The following is a 13,860-nucleotide window of genomic DNA, read 5'->3' on the forward strand; positions in this document are numbered from 1 at the left end:
TCCATACACCAAATATAGTAGACCTATTGCATACAGTATAAGAAAAACACACCAAAACACAAAAACTTAAATTAATTATAAACACTGAACCATGAAAATGAGGTCAAGGTCAGATGACACCTGCCAGTTGGACATGTACACCTTACAGTCCTTCCATACACCGAATATACTAGACCTATTGCTTATAGTATCTGAGAAATGGACTTGACCACCAAAACTTAATCTTGTTCACTGATCCATGAAATGAGGTCGAGGTCAAGTGAAAACTGTCTGACAGGCATGAGGACCTTGCAAGGTACGCACATACCAAATATAGTTATCCTATTACTTATAAATATAATAAGAGAGAATTTAAAATTACAAAAAATCTTAACTTTTTTTTCAAGTAGTCACTGAACCATGAAAATGAGGTCAAGGACATTGGACATGTGACTGACGGAAACTTCTTAACATGAGGCATCCATATACAAAGTATGAAGCATCCAGGTCTTCCACCTTCTAAAATATAAAGCTTTTAAGAAGTGAGCTAACACCGCCGCCGCCGGATCACTATCCCTATGTCGAGCTTTCTGCGACAAAAGTCGCAGGCTCGACAATAATCATTTAATGCTAATTTAAACAGGCGGCATGATGAACATTTTAATATTTTTTGTAAATGTTAAATATTTGTCATATGTTTGTTTATGTGTGTTTGTATTTAGTAACAATCCCATTGTTTGGATTTTATACTTACAAAATATCTTAAATCATCTTAGGCTTGATGGCAGAGGGCTTCATCAATAAATTACTCTTTACCAAGTTGAAAAAAAAAACCCAGAATTTCTAGCATAGACTTCAAATTGAGAATGGAAATGGGGAATGCGTCAAAGAGACAACAACTCGACCAAAGAGCAGAAAACAGCTGAAGGTCACCAATTGGTCTTAAACACAGCGTGAAAAGCCTGTACCCGGAGGCATGCTTCAGCTGGCCCATAAACAAAATTGTGTACTAGTTCAGTGATAATGGACAGCATACTGTTCAAAAAAGAAACTGACATACAGAAATGTATCTTAGAGATTTTTCAGGGCAAACAGATGTGTTTCCAATTTCCTTTAATGAATGAAAGGGGCCTAAGTGGCCGAAATGGTCTTAGCGGTCCAACTATTGTATCACTAGCTTGTCAATACTGAGGTTCTGAGGTTGAATCCTGCATGTAACAGGCGTTAGACTCCAATCTTAATTGCTATATATATATAGATATGTACATGTACCGCCTTATTGTAGTTTTGGTAGTATAATGCAAATATCATATTCCCTGTATATACACATTTAAACATGTAAACTACAATGTATGCAAAAAATTCAAAGTCAATGAACCATGACTTATTGTGCAGGACCATATAAACTTCATGCAAATGAGAAATGTTCATGCTTATAAAATTGCATACCAAATACTATTGGCTTATCTTAAGTGGTGCTTGTTCCCCAAAACTCAAACTTTACATGTGAACAAAGTATAAAGTTCAAAGTCAATGAACCATGATGAGGGGAGGGGGCCATATAATTTCCATTGAAGAGACTTGCAAATGCTTATACAACTGCATACCAAATATGCTTGACTTAACATAAGCATAAGTGGTTTCGGCCATTCCTCCTTAACTTATCTTATCACAAATTTAAAACAATAGACAAGTATCAAATTTGTGCACTTTCCTGTAAATTTCTTATGTCACAATGCTAAGGTTAATACGTCCCACGGTAAGAACCAATTGTTTTATTATGTTGTTTCAAACCTAATTGTCCTCTGGTCAATCAATGTAACTCATTCATAAAAACATCTCAAGATTGGTGTATTCCACCCTGCACAACACAGAACATAAAAGAATCTTTCTTCCCAAAGAATATAAACTGACTGGAGCAAACTACATGTACCCCATAACATCATTAACCCTCTTGCTGCCAGCAGTTTTTTAAGATTGCATTTTATGTGCCAGAAAAAAATACAGCTAGATGTCTGTGAAGTCACATGCCCAGCAATGACATCATTCCATATTAGACGTCACACTCTAAAGACAGTTACATTTGGGAGCCATTGAAGAAAAATATTAGTTTCATCTTCAATCTTTTATTTGAAACTGAAAGAGAGCAAAGGTGAGAAGCTTGCATAAATTAAAACATGGACACGTGTCCCTGTGTAGATAAGGACACATTTGTCCCTCCAGCAGTAAGAGGGTTAAACTCTTGAAGTTGAACCCTCTGGCAGCTGCCAGTAGTTTTACAAGGTTGCATTTCGTGTACCAGAAAATATGACAGCTCAACCTTTGTGATGTCACTCGATATTATACCACGCCCTAATGACTGCTTCATTTGGAAGCCATTGAAGAAACATACTTCACTGTTTAATCTTCGGTCTTTTACTTGAAAGAGATACAGTAATACATGTAATAGTGAGAAGCTTGCATACAAAAAAACCATGGAGTGTATAGCTCCAGCACAGCTGATGTGGACACATGTGCCCCTCCGGCAGCAAGATGGGTTAAAATAACAATCAAAAATTTCAAAACATCAATATTAAGTCACATTATTCACATCAAACATTTGAAATATTCCTTTTTCCTTTTTTAAACAGTAATAGTAATAGTCTGTATAATATAAATCTGTCTTGTTCAGTTGTTATAAAAGAAAGGGGTCACTATATGGAAGAAGCAGAAGTAGATGGGATAGAGTAAGGTCGGTAAAGGATAAAGTAATGGGTTTGGACCAATCATGGTCAAGTAAAAGGCCAGATTTTCAATTTCACACAAAATACATTTGTATTATGTCTGAAATGGATTTACTTTGAATCAAGTTGATCGACTTTTCTAAATAGTGTAGTGACAGATACTCTTACTTACTATTTAGCTAAATCATGATTGTATTAATTGATGCGACAAGTCGGGTTTTCAACTGTCCAATTATTCTAGTAAATAATAAAATATGGAGACAATGTTGTCTGAGATCAACGTTACTGTTGTTTTTTTTGGCACATAAATGTCCATTTCCGCACAGGCGCAGTGGTAATGGTATGCAAATTTGTTGTGTCTAAACACCACCTCACGTGACCTTTGTGTGATGAAAACTGTAAACAAAAGGTAAATATGTCTATTGAAGTAAAACATTTATTTAATGTTTTTAAATACAAAGCAATACAAATAAATTCAAAGTCAGATTAAAATTTTGTTTTCTGCTAATCTGTATTCCTCATTCAAAGGAGCACTTCTTTTGATCAGAAAAGTTCAAGTCTACATTTACACTAATTCCAAATTACATGAATTATTTGAGATGTCATAGAAAATCTATGGTACAATTTTATACATGTACTTTATTTACCATAACTCAATTTACAAGCAAATCAACACACTAGAACCTGTTTAAAATGTTTGGAAGGGAACCAAGGAAGATGAAAATATATATGATATTGCATGTTTCACCTAACATGTTACAGTGCAAAGTTTTATGTAAAATAGTACATGTAGCACCAAAAGGGACTAGTGGAAAAGAGAAAAAACTGGATACACACATTTTTATTACTGAAATATTTAGAGTTAAAACTCTCCCTATATAATCAATGGCATATAACTCTTATACAATCTGATAATGCTTGAGAGGTCTTTTTGTTTTGTTTCAGGAGACTAGCTTAAGATAGTAAGAAGGAAAAGTAGGGGGATTTTTTTAGAATCAATGGACTGACTACTGTTTGCTTAAAATCCAATGGCAAATGTTTCCTGTATACAGAGGACAAGTCCTTATATTAAATGGATTAACAGTTTGCCAGTAGCTGAACTACTCTGAAAAGAACTAAATACTTTACAAATCTTGTGTGACTGAGGCACTTTCCTGGATTGACCTGTCAACAGGAATACCCAGTGCAAACAAACCCTTTGACAGCCAATACGTTGCAAGGATGTATTATTAGTACCTGATCATACAAAGAGCATAAGACCAAAAGGGACCTAAAAGAAATAGCAAATTAATCTAAGGTAAAGTTTCGACAGAGGTTTGAAACATAGTTTTTTTTTAATTTATATCCAATATTTAAAGGTGTTTATATTCTTTTATGTATAAAGTTTACAATTATCTTCATCATTTTGGTTGTTTATGTTATTTATAATATAAATGAGAAATTCAACATCTGATTTATAAATGTACTAAAAATGAAAAACAAATACCATATAGGCACCCACTTAGCCTTCTGCTGAACCATAAGCTCCTGACTTAGGACAGCATAAGCACATCCAGAAAACATGCTACCAAACATCTTAACCATTTGCATGTATAGGACTGTAAGTGTTCATAACAGTATAGAAAATCCTATTTAGTTTATGCTCTCATTTAAAAAAAAAACAAAATCAAGGCCAACACCAAAAGATCCCACGACATAGCTTAAATTAATAGATAACCTTTTATACATTAATAAGCATCCACCAAGGATTGACAAGTTCAAATGGATTGTATTAAAATTCAATACATGTAGATTATATAAACAACATCACCATAAAACTCAGAATTTGTAAGTTTTGTTCATGTACAGTCAAACTTTTTAACCAAGTCTCTGAAAGAATTGAGTAAGGTTTTAAGAAATATGTGGTACCGAAATCCCTGACTAAATAATTTACAAGTGATACACAGATATATCTATTACAGGCACTGGCATAGCAAAATTGTTGTAAAATACATAAACCGTTGTGACCCTGATAAAAGGCAAAAGGAAATTTCACTGCCTCCAAAAAAGGAAAATTAACAAAGGGGAACAAAAATTGTTTAAGTTTTTTAAACTGTTTAACATGCTAATTTCTAAGTCCTATATAAATATAAGACTTCGAAGATTCATAAAATTTGCATTCAACGTTTTTTATCAGATATTTTTTTTTACTATCAATTTTGAATCAGTATGAGAAATTCAACATCTGATTTATAAATGTACAAAACTAAACATGAAAATCAAATACCATAGACACCCACTTAGCCTTCCGCTGACCCATAAGCTCCTGACTTAGGACAGCATAAGCACATCCAGAAAACATGCTACCAAACCTCTAAATCATTTGCATGTAAAGGACTGTAAGTGTTCATAACAGTATAGAAAATCATATTTAGTTTATGCTCTCATTTAAAAAAAAAATAAAATCAAGGCCAACACCAAAAGACATGACATAGCTTAATAGATAACCTTTTATACATTAATAAGCATCCACCAAGAATTGACAAGTTCAAATGGATGGTATAAAAATTCAATACATGTAGATTATATAAACAACATCACCATAAAACTCAGAATTTGTAAGTTTTGTTCATGTACAGTCAAACTTTTTAACCAAGTCTCTGAAAGAATTGAGTAAGGTTTTAAGAAATATGTGGTACCGAAATCCCTGACTAAATAATTTACAAGTGATACACAGATATATCTATTACAGGCACTGGCATAGCAAAATTGTTGTAAAATACATAAACTGTTGTGACCCTGATAAAAGGCAAAAGGAAATTTCACTGCCTCCAAAAAAGGAAAATTAACAAAGGGGAACAAAAATTGTTTAAGTTTTTTAAACTGTTTAACATGCTAATTTCTAAGTCCTATATAAATATAAGACTTCGAAGATTCATAAAATTTGCATTCAACGTTTTTTATCAGATATTTTTTTTTACTATCAATTTTGAATCAGTATGAGAAATTCAACATCTGATTTATAAATGTACAAAACTAAACATGAAAATCAAATACCATAGACACCCACTTAGCCTTCCGCTGACCCATAAGCTCCTGACTTAGGACAGCATAAGCACATCCAGAAAACATGCTACCAAACCTCTAAATCATTTGCATGTAAAGGACTGTAAGTGTTCATAACAGTATAGAAAATCATATTTAGTTTATGCTCTCATTTAAAAAAAAAATAAAATCAAGGCCAACACCAAAAGACATGACATAGCTTAATAGATAACCTTTTATACATTAATAAGCATCCACCAAGAATTGACAAGTTCAAATGGATGGTATAAAAATTCAATACATGTAGATTATATAAACAACATCACCATAAAACTCAGAATTTGTAAGTTTTCTACATGTGCAGTCAAACTTTTTAACCAAGTCTCTGAAAGAATTGAGGTAGGTTTTAAGAAATATGTGGTACTGAAATCCCTGACTTAATAATTTACCAGTGATACACAGATATATCTATTACAGGCACTGGCATAGCAAAATTGTTGTAAAATACATAAACACCCTGATAAAAGGCCAAAGGAAATCACTGCCTCCAAAAAAGGAAAATTAACAAAGGGATTAACAAAAATTGTTGAAGTTTTTTAAACTGTTTAACATGCTAATTTCCTAGTCCTATAATATAAGACTTTGAAGGTTCATATCACAGTGGCGGGTCCAGAAATTTTCATAAGAGGGGGCCCGCTCCAGTCATGCTTCAGTGATTCCCTATATAATCAACCAAATTTTTCCAACAAAAGGGGGGCCCGGGCCCCCTGAAAAACCCTCTAAATCCGCCTCTGTATCATTTACATTCAACATGTTCAACGATTTTTATTGTATATTTTTTTTGAGGTTCAACATTGATAGTAAAAAAAAAATATTGGATAAAAAGTGTTGAATCTAAAATGATATAAACCTTCGAAGTCTTATATTATAGGTCTAGCTAATTTCCTAGTTTTGATTGAAAAGTTAAAGGAAGATTTAAAAAAAAAAAAATCTAACGGTACCTAATTAAATTTTGAGATACATACATGACATATAAGTTAGTAAAGTTAAATCATACATGTACCTGTGAATAAAAGAAGATGTGGTTTATAAATATATGTACAAATCCAACAAACAAACAAAATTCTCTCTAAGGCAATATAAAGTCTTCAACAATAGAAAGGTGATCATGCAAGTGAATATGTCAAGCTCTACAATTCTAAATTGTCCAAAGCCTAAAAAGTAAAACAAAAGCATTCAGGATGAACACAAGGCAACCCATGACAAGATCCCTTATTATGGAGATATATTCAAATGTTGTAGGGTTAAACAAAGACACACTTATATAATTACATGTACTACATGTATGTACTAAGTGGTAGGAATGAGCTATGTTACTATAGTTCATGCTGTATGGATGAAATTATATTTTTGTCACAGAATTTTCTAGAATTCCCAGATGGTTGCTGGGACAACCTGATTTATCTTTTTATACGCCCGTTTACGGGACGGGACGTATTATGGTATACTGTTGTCCGTCTGTCCGTCCGTCGTCAACATGTTGGAAATTAACTCAAAAACACTTTAACCAATTTGCATAAAACTTTGGTGAATTGTTTATATCTATTGACGTGAGCTCCATTTCTTTTTATATAAATTTTAGATTTTATGTTTCCAAGTTATGGGGTTTTATTCATTAAAAAAAGGGGGATTTTCCAGTTTTCGGACAATAACTCAAGAATGCTTTCACCAACTTGCAAGAAATTGTGTTGAATTGTTTATATCTATTGACATGAGCTCCCTTTCGATTTTTATATATTTCAGATTTTACGTTTCCGAGTTACATGGTTTTATTCATAATAAAAGGGGGATTTTCTAGTTTTTCGGACAAAAAATCAAAAATGCTTTCAGCAGTTCTCATGAAACTTTGGTGAATTGTTTATATCTATTGATGTAAGCTCTGTTTAGAATTTTATAAATTTTACATTTTACATATCTGAGTTATGGGGTTTTATTCATTAAAAAAGGGGGGATTTTCCAGTTTTCAGACAATAACTCAAAAATGCTGTCAGCAATTCTCATGAAACTTTGGTGAATTGTTTACATGTATATCTATTGATGTAAGCTCCCTTTACATTTTCATAAATTTCTAATATGACATTGAGAATTAATTGAACTTTAATTGTTTATAGTCTAACAACAGATTTACTAAGTATTGCGCAACAGCACAGTGTAATGCACAACAGCAAGAAATCTTTAATTGAATATAAATTCAATTCATATAACCAATTTCATGTTCTCTGACTACATTTATTCAGAAACCTATAATATGTCAAATATTTAATACAATCAAAACAAAGCCCTGTATCAAGCTTGAATATTGTGTCCATTTTTGCCCCATGCCAACTGTTCAGGGCTGGACCTCTGCGGGCGTATCCAGCTGCGCTCAGCGAAGCAGTTTATTTGAGCATCACTGATGAAAAGATAGAAAAAACAACATGTTATAAATTTCATACATCTAAACATCTAAAGAGCTTTCTTGGATTTACCTTCCTCGGAAACACTCAAAGCCGAATATTTGAAAGCCAAGGATGTATAACTAAGAACCAAAACATTTGAAGAGCTATATTAACATATACAAAATGTAAAGGAACTAAAAAATAAAAATAACATATTCCTTATAAATATTTCGGTTTTACACGGGAAACTCCACACTAAAATTTACAACAAAAGGGACAATTTTTCGTTCCCTATTGTTAATTTTCCCTTTTTGGATGGTGATGTTCCTTTGGCACCATCTTACGGTGAATATATTTCACAACTCGTTCGCTATGCCCGTGTCTTTTGTGACGTTTTTGATTTTAAAGAACGTAATCTATGTATTGCTGGTAAATTATTAAGCCAGGGATTTCGTTACCACAAATTACTTAAAACCTTTACTAAATTCTTCCACAGATATAAAGATTTGGTTTTGAAGTTTGGTTGTACCTGTAGAAAACTTATTTCAAACAGGATTGCACATTCTCATTTTACGGCACTATTGTTTACCGAGCCCGGAAATTTAGAAACAATCCTGGTAAACTTATTGATCAGTTAAATAAACTCTTTCTAAAAGGTTACCAATTCAACACTGTAATTAGATCATTAAATATTGTTTTTATTGGTACTAATATTGATTTTGTTATCAGTAAATTAAAAGCAAACTAAATATTATTGTTATATACATATACACATTCATGGATCAACAATCTGTAGATACCATTACCTGTATCTTGGCATTGCACAAGGTCATGTTTTTCTCTTGACTGTTTATGACGTCTTTACACTAAATCCATTGGATGTTGGATGTGTACGGATTGATAATTTAGTCTTAGCTGCATGATTATTTTTTATTAGTTGATTATAGTGGCTTTGAACTAGCTGTCAGTAACTGCGAATACTCTCAGATCTGTTCTTAGCGTCTTTTTGTTGTTTGGATGTACAAGTACCCGGCCACGTCCACTTGTATTTGTATTTTTATCCATCTGATGAGTTAAGCCTCTTTCAACTGATTTTTATAGTTCGTTCTTATGTTGTACATGTACTGTTACACCACTGTCCCAGGTTAGGGGAGGGTTGGGATCCCGCTAACATGTTTAAACCCGCCACATTCTGTATGTATGTGCCTGTCCCAAGTCAGGAGCCTGTAATTCAGTGGTTGTCGTTTGTTTATGTGTTACATATTTGTTTTTCGTTCATTTTCTGTACATAAATTAGGCCGTTAGTTTTCTCGTTTGAACTGTTTTACATTGTCATTTCTGGGTCTTTTATAGCTAACTGTGCAGTATGGGATTTGCTCATTTTTGAAGGCTGTACGGTGACCTATAGTTGTTAATTTCTGTGTCATTTGGTCTCTTGTGGAGAGTGGTCTCATTGGCAATCATACCACAACTTCTTTTTTATATTTGTAACATAATTTCATACTGTAAATTCAGAAATTATTGCAATGTTTTTATTATTGCGAAAAATGCAACAGCGTTATAATCACAATAATTTAAACTCGCATTTTGAAATTTTTTTATTAATTAAACAGGATTTGTCTCAATATTGCAAAAATTAAAATCGCATTTGAGTCCAAAATGACAAAATCGTAATAATAAATGCACGCAATAATTTCTGAATTTACAGTATCAATTAACATGGAAATCTATCAGAGGTCAATTCCAATTTTAACATTATTTTAATATTTATTTATGAATATTTTAATAAATCAATGTGAAGATGTCACTAACATGACCATGTCATGACTAAACTGCATTAGATCTTTGTAAAATATATTAAATCTCTTTATGAAAAAGACTAATCATGATAGTTATAGGTCTACTTGATGTAACAAATACATGATATATATGTTTGTTTTTTAACATTTAAAATATATGAAAAGGGTTGGGTGTTAGATGTCTCAGCTGTTCAACCCTACCACAAAAGCATTGAAGTGCACCCACCAAGTACATTTGTACATAAAGTACAAAGACAACCCACAGTCACTGAAAGCAACATTGGTTTTTAGTTTTTATTAAGCAACTGATCAAGTCTATAGGTTGAGATATCCAAAATCTGTCTAACCCCACCACATATTTTGGTCATGTTCATGTCCAAAATCAGGAACCTCATCAATAGCTGTGTTAGTTGATATCTTAATGGTGTTTTGTTGATGGCAGGTCTTACTCTTAGACTCTTATTGTTAGAATGATTTACAATTTATATAGACTTGGTGCGATATAGGTTTTAACAGATTATACATGTATATACTCTTGGCTATTATTAAAGACTCTAAGTTGTTATCTTAATGTCGCTTGGTTATTTGTGTGGTTCAGTAACCCATGTTACTGTCTCATTGACATATACACCACATTTTTTACTTATTGAATAGGGAATGAGTGGAATAGTAAGTTAATTGTCCCCTGAGGTGCAACAATTGCCCTGAGGCATAGCCGAGGCCAATAGTTGTATCTGAGGGGACAATAAACTTACTATCCCACAATTACCAGTTAGTAAATGTATTTTTATTAGGAAAGACACAACAGACGATAAATGTCGGGGCTAAATCAACTATAGCAATATAAAAAGCAGAAACACAACCACTGTTTTTAACGTTTAATCATATATAATATTTTGAAATCTATAGCTACGACCCGCACTAACATGAACCCTAGATACAATAGGTAAAAGGCGACATTGTAACTCCTGCGATATTCTCAACATTCAACATCCAATCCCGTGGCTGCATTTGAAATTCTGCGAATAATAATGATGCTTGTGGTCGAATAGTTTCACTGAGGTCCAATAGTTGGAAACTATTGACCGGTCAAATAGTTCAATGCTTGCAATTTAAAAAATAGTGAAAATATTGCGTACTTATTTTATATATATATATATACATGTATATAGAATATGATATCTGAGGTATAATAATTACTATTATTTTGTAGTTACATGTACCTACATGTACGATATCAAATTGGGTTATGGATGTCTCAGCTGTTAAACCCTACCACTAAAGGATTGAAGTGCACACACCAAGTACAAAGACAACCAACATTGGCACAGTCACTGAAAGCAAGCTCAAAGTACTTAATCTTTTGATAGAAAACATGCAGTCCAGTATTAAAATGTGCAGTCTAACCAGGAACATATATAGATATACTGTCCCCAGGAAAAACATTTGAAATTGGTTGCTCATCTTTGAAATAAATGAAGAACATTGTCAATGCAAAATATACCTGGAGTCGGTTTCACAAAAAAAATAACATGCGACTAAGATTGATAGTAAGTATTCTGAATTGTTCATGACTTACAATCAATCTTAGTCATAAGTTTTTTTTGTGAAACGGACTCCTGTGACCAATAAACAATCATTGACAATATGTACGTCCAAGAAAATAACAAAGACAAATGTTATCCAAGACGTTTGATATGATAAAAATCACTGCAAGAATTGTTACTTAGTTAATGCCATGTTTTTATTGAGATCAGTTGTGATTAACAATTTTTACTATTATTGTTCATTTTAGTCTGGTCTATTTTCATAGAACTGTAGAAATAAGATCACATCCCAATCCCAATTTACACTGTTTCACGTCCAAAGGTGCATACATTTGGGGATGGGGGCAGGGGTCCCGGGTTCTGTCCACATTTTTGAGCTACATTTTTGGTTAATGCATAGACTTGTCTTGTAGCTATGTATATAGACGTTGCATTGTTTGCCCCCTTTCAACGGTATTATACTCTTACTGACACTCGGTTATTATCGCAATGTTCATCCCTCCCCCTTTTTAATAAAACGCAGCATATTTTAATGCCGAAACTAAATTTGCCACGTTCAATGATTGTCTTCAGTTATTTAATAATAAACACGTCGAATTGAGATGCAATAAATAAGGGAACGTACAAACCAAGAGTGGGATAAGATATCAAAATACACGAGGGTCAATGACATTGTTGTTTTGGTTATGCAATAATTATTTGAGACTTTATTGGTATTGCTGGAATTCTACAATGAAATAAAATAAACTTACCATAAAATTAAGAATTCACAGTTGATAAAAATCACTTTCCAAGGCAGAATATGTGAAATAGGTCACCGCTTCAGGTATCCGCCATTATCACTCATATGTAAATGCCCGTATGTTTATATATGTTTTTAAGCTCTCTGAATTCTTAGTGCGAACATACACATGCTCGATATATATCCTTTTAATTTCTTAAACGCCTTAGGTCCGGAATGGTTTTTGTTGTCCAGAAATTAAAGAATACATTAAGATACAATTATATACTGTAGAAATTAAGATATATGTAGGTTTTCTGATAAATAATCATGTTTAAAATTGGTGGTCACCTTACTATCGTTTGTACCAATTCGGATATATACGAAATTGAGGGTGGGTCCATTAAAAGTTTAATAACTTTTTTATTCTAAAACATTATAAAGTAATTTTTGGTGTTTTGAAATTCTTAAATGTTGCTCTTTCGAATGGTACATTTTTCAAGCTCAGAATCTGAACAGTTCTCTCTGTAGATCATCTCAAAGTTAAGGTAGCCAGTCCAAAAGGTGACATTATGTCGAGGGCTACATAACTGATCAAAATACCCCCTAGCCGGTGACTTTCCTATGCCAAGATAGCTATATATATATATATATATATATATTCATTATCATCCATGATTATTACAAAGATATGAAACCGGTTGGTGAAAAAATGTAGAAGATTAAAGGACTTTAAGAGCATTTTGAAATTTAATTTAATTTCTTTTTCTACTAGTTTGGACGGAGAATTCAATTTTAAGTATTTATATATATATAACTCGTCTAAACATCAGCCCAACAATGTTAGATTTTTTTGTTCTTCCCTCGCCGGGATTCGAACTCATGCTACTATACAAATCTAAATTGAAAACAACGTTCAAAATTATAATTGCGTTGGATAGATAAAGTATATATATAGGTAAAAAAAATATAGGAAAAATAAGGGTGAAAATGCACGATATATTCATATTCAATACGAATATTCACATTTTGTCTGTTCAAGCATCAAATTGTTGAAAAATGTTTCAATAGAATTCTACTGGCTTCACTGCTTAACAAATACTCATGGATGAATTGAATATAAATACTTGGTGCATTTTCAGCCTTAATTTTTCCCCTTTTTTATGCACAGCGTGGACAAAACTTAAAACTTCAATATATATATATATATTCAATAATGTAAGATAAAGAACATTAAGACTTAAACCAAATGTCGGAGTTGAATTTTGTAAATCAACTAACAACACAAATTATCTTTATAACCAATGTTAGTGATAATTTTATATAAGGTCCCAAAACAGATAAGAAAGTGCAGTTTATTAACTATGCGGTTTGGGTTCATTGTTGAAGGCCGTACGGTGTCACCTTTAGCAGTTATTTTTTGTGTTATTTTGTCTCTTGTGGAGAGTTGTCTCTTTTGAAATCATACCACATCTTCTTTTTTATATTGTATAGTATATTACGAACTAAAAAAATGAGTAAGAGATATTAACAAGAAATAATATGTAGGCCTAAGTTTAAATAGATACCTAGAATTAAATATACTTTTCTCTGTATGTGTGATATGTAGTTTTATGTAAAAAAATTGGA

The 13,860-nt window shown here is 32.5% G+C and overlaps 1 long non-coding RNA gene across 1 annotated transcript; it reads left to right on the forward strand.

Moving 5' to 3' along the window:
- Positions 1-3,071: 3,071 nt before the first annotated feature.
- LOC127732389 (uncharacterized) lies at positions 3,072-12,888 on the forward strand. The gene is made up of 3 exons (XR_007996215.1): positions 3,072-3,111; positions 3,648-3,999; positions 11,177-12,888. It is a non-coding gene; the product is annotated as an uncharacterized LOC127732389 (long non-coding RNA).
- Positions 12,889-13,860: the final 972 nt, after the last annotated feature.

This window comes from Mytilus californianus, unplaced genomic scaffold (assembly GCF_021869535.1).
Source record: "Mytilus californianus isolate M0D057914Y unplaced genomic scaffold, xbMytCali1.0.p SCAF_24, whole genome shotgun sequence".
NCBI lineage: Eukaryota > Metazoa > Mollusca > Bivalvia > Mytilida > Mytilidae > Mytilus > Mytilus californianus.